This window comes from Lampris incognitus, chromosome 13 (assembly GCF_029633865.1).
Source record: "Lampris incognitus isolate fLamInc1 chromosome 13, fLamInc1.hap2, whole genome shotgun sequence".
Taxonomy (NCBI): Eukaryota; Metazoa; Chordata; class Actinopteri; order Lampriformes; family Lampridae; genus Lampris; species Lampris incognitus.
Window position 1 is genome coordinate 117,219 of NC_079223.1, and position 4,621 is coordinate 121,839.

The following is a 4,621-nucleotide window of genomic DNA, read 5'->3' on the forward strand; positions in this document are numbered from 1 at the left end:
TGACGGACGTGACTAGTTGACTTGGGGGTTACTAGGCTAGTCACAAGAGTCCAGTATGGATAGCGACCACCCACATTTGTTTGACGCCCTTTGTTCCGGGCCTAGTTCATTTCGCGGGTGTTCTGTCCCGTTTATCGTGTTAGATTAATCAGACTGATCTTTGTAGTCTGTTGTTCATTTATGTTGAAGGGACTCAACAGTGCTGGAGGGGGGCAGTGTAGTGGGAAATGCCTGGGGATGTACTTGGAATGTTGCACTGGGCTCGTGCAGCTAGAGGACCAATCACAGGTTAGCTCGCGCTGTCACAGACGCAACTATATTAGACACCGCGGGAGAGACAACGCGCCAGAACTGTTTAGTAACCATATCGTAGACTGTCACCTTAGCGTGGGATAGAGCAGGGAAACCTAGCGTATCCTGGGCTAGACAGTAGATACGGTGGCTAGCAGTGGTAGTGTTAGCAGCAGACTGCCTCGGTACCTGTAGCTAGCTGACTACCCCCGAGAGCTTCCCCAGAGAGACTGAGAGAGACATTCACCCGGTCACACCGGAGCCAGAGTACAGAGAGAGAGAGAGACACGCAGCCCGGAGAGCAGCCTTCCATCTCCCGCCCCGCCTAGAGCTCAGCCGCCCTGTTCCATCACCAGCCCTGGTCCCAAGGTGAGCTTGCTAACCCATTAGCACACGGCTAACTAGCTAACTAGCAGGCTAGCCCTAGCATTGGCGCAGCTATCTAGCTAACGGTGGTGAAGCCCGGTTTGTCGCACCTAAAAGTCCCCGCCTCCATCCATAGTTATCCGGGCTATAGAAAAACCGCGACAGTATTTTCACAGTGGAGGCACCGCGCTACTAAATTGATTATTATCTTGGTTTCTATTATCATGTATCACTAATATTGTCATTAGGGGCGTTGCCCGCCAGTGAAAAAGGGGTTACATATATAAGCCTCCTGTTGAGAAACGGATGGCTTATCTCCAGTGGAGGATTATACATGGAGCAATAACTATGAACAGACACAGGACTCACCTGGATCAAAGCACTGGGGGAGGAATGTCCTTTCTGCACACAGAGGGAAACGTTAGAGCTTTAAGTGGTCTCTTGTCCGAGATTAGTGGGCTTATTTAGGGTACTGCAGAAATGGATGGAAATGGGCCAACAGTGTGCTTCTTCTCGACTCCTCAGGCATCCTCTCACTTTCCAAGATTGAGTTAAACAATCTAGATAAAAACTCCGATGCCGTCTCTCCTAAACATCTCCATGCCTCCACAGGTATGTCATCAGGACCAACTGCCTTTCCACTCTTCATGTTGTGGTTACACCGCCCCGAGCTGCCTCCCCGGCACGTTCAAGCCACTCCCCCAGCTCGGACGTGCCGGAAACATCCGAGCGCTCGGCTCGCGCCCTGAGGAGACGAGCGCTGCACTGCACCAGGTGTTTGCCATCATCCATCAGGCACACCTGTGGCAATCAGGCAGCCTTCTACAAGAAGCCTCCCAGAACGTCTCTCTGTGCTTCGACGTACTGAATCCTGCGGTAAAGTTCTGACAAGCCCTCCAGCGTTCCTTGCATTCTGTTTATTCCCCAGTGTCTTATCTTCGTGTCTCTGTTTCCTCCCAAGACTCTCCCTCCGCGATTTCCACGGCTCCCCGCGTCTTCCCTCGTCCCCAGCGACCTTCACGTTTCTCCCCGGACCTCTCCTGCGATCCCCCCCCTTGTCCCTCTATCTGGACCCCTCCTTTCGGACTCGACTTCCCGGATCTCGGACCTGGACTTTCTCGGACAACCCCTCTTGGATCACGGACTGGACTTTATCGCCAGGTGCACGCACATTTTTTCAACACCTCCTGGTCATTTACATACCGCACCACACATAGGCTAAAAACACTCACACATAGTTATTCACGCAAACCACGGGACACCACACATAGTTTATTCACACATCACACTAACAGAACGCCTTTTTTCACCATACATTTCCCTCCCACAATAAAATCTCCCTTGGTAGCTTTTGAAGTCATCTCGTGTCTGTCTGTCTTGGGTTTCGCCACACGGGTCAGGTTCTGGTGCGCGAGCTTAACATTAACAAACTCTTCTTGTCTAACATAACTACACAACATATTAACAAACTCTTCTTCTCAAATATAACCACACAACATATTAACAAACTCTTCTTGTCTAATATAACCACAAAACATATTAACAAACTCTTCTTCTCTAATATAACCACACAACATATTAACAAACTCTTCCTGTCTAATATTACCACACAACATATTAACAAACTCTTCTTCTCTAACATAATCATACAACATATCAACCAACTCTTCTTCTCTAACATAATCACACAACATATTAAAAAACTCTTCTTGTCTAATATAACCACAAAACATATTAACAAACTCTTCTCTAATATAACCACACAACATATTAACAAACTCTTCTTGTCTAATATAACCACACAACATATCAACAAACTCTTGTCTAACATAACCACAAAACATATTAACAAACTCTTCTTGTCTAATATAACCACACAACATATTAACAAACTCTTCTTCTCTAATATAACCACACAACAAATCAACAAACACTTGTTCTCTAACATAATCACACAACATATCAACAAACTCGTCTTCTCTAATATAACCACACAACATATCAACAAACTCTTCTTCTCTAACATAATCACACAACATATTAACAAACTCTTCTTCTCTCATATAACTGTACAACATATTAACAAACTCTTCTTCTCTAATATAACCACACAACATATTAAACTCTTCTTCTCTAATATAACCACACAACATATCAACAAACTCTTCTTGTCTAATATAACCACACAACATATCAACAAACTCTTCTTCTCTAATATAACCACACAACATATTAACAAACTCTTCTTGTCTAATATAACCACACAACATATCAGCAAACTCTTCTTCTCTAATATAACCACAAAACATATTAACAAACTCTTCCTGTCTAATATAACCACACAACATATTAACAAACTCTTCTTCTCTAATATAACCACACAACATATTAACAAACTCTTCTTCTCTAACATAAACACACAACATATCAACAAACACTTCTTCTCTAATATAACCACACAACATATCAACAAACTCTTCCTGTCTAATATTACCACACAACATATTAACAAACTCTTCTTCTCTAACATAATCATACAACATATCAACCAACTCTTCTTCTCTAACATAATCACACAACATATTAAAAAACTCTTCTTGTCTAATATAACCACAAAACATATTAACAAACTCTTCTTCTCTAATATAACCACACAACATATTAACAAACTCTTCTTGTCTAATATAACTACACAACATATCAACAAACTCTTCTTGTCTAATATAACCACACAACATATCAACAAACTCTTGTCTAACATAACCACACAACATATTAACAAACTCGTCTTCTCTAATATAACCACACAACATATTAACAAACTCTTCTTGTCTAATATAACCACACAACATATTAACAAACTCTTCTTCTCTAATATAACCACACAACAAATCAACAAACACTTGTTCTCTAACATAATCACACAACATATCAACAAACTCGTCTTCTCTAATATAACCACACAACATATCAACAAACTCTTCTTCTCTAACATAATCACACAACATATTAACAAACTCTTCTTCTCTCATATAACTGTACAACATATTAACACTCTTCTTCTCTAATATAACCACACAACATATTAAACTCTTCTTCTCTAATATAACCACACAACATATCAACAAACTCTTCTTGTCTAATATAACCACACAACATATCAACAAACTCTTCTTCTCTAATATAACCACACAACATATTAACAAACTCTTCTTGTCTAATATAACCACACAACATATCAGCAAACTCTTCTTCTCTAATATAACCCAAAAACATATTAACAAACTCTTCCTGTCTAATATAACCACACAACATATTAACAAACTCTTCTTCTCTAATATAAGCACACAACATATTAACAAACTCTTCTTCTCTAACATAATCACACAACATATCAACAAACTCTTCTTCTCTAATATAACCACACAACATATCAACAAACTCTTCTTTTCTATAATAACCACACAACATATTAACAAACTCTTCTTCTCTAATATAACCACACAACATATTAACAAACTCTTCTTCTCTAATATAACCACACAAAATATTAACAAACACTTCTTCTCTAATGTAACCACCCAACATATTAACAACCTCTTCTTCTCTAATATAACCACACAACATATTAACAAACTCTTCTTGTCTAATATAACCACACAACATATTAACAAACTCTTCTTCTCTAATATAACCACACAACATATTAACAAACTCTTCTTCTCTAACATAAACACACAACATATCAACAAACACTTCTTCTCTAATATAACCACACAACATATCAACAAACTCTTCCTGTCTAATATTACCACACAACATATTAACAAACTCTTCTTCTCTAACATAATCATACAACATATCAACCAACTCTTCTTCTCTAACATAATCACACAACATATTAAAAAACTCTTCTTGTCTAATATAACCACAAAACATATTAACAAACTCTTCTTCTCTAATA

General features: G+C 39.5%; 1 long non-coding RNA gene across 1 annotated transcript; it reads left to right on the top strand.

The window, feature by feature from the left end:
* The first annotated feature begins 406 nt into the window (after positions 1-406).
* Positions 407-1,946, top strand: LOC130123257 (uncharacterized). Its single transcript, XR_008811292.1, has 3 exons — positions 407-660; positions 1,270-1,533; positions 1,619-1,946. It is a non-coding gene; the product is annotated as an uncharacterized LOC130123257 (long non-coding RNA).
* Positions 1,947-4,621: the final 2,675 nt, after the last annotated feature.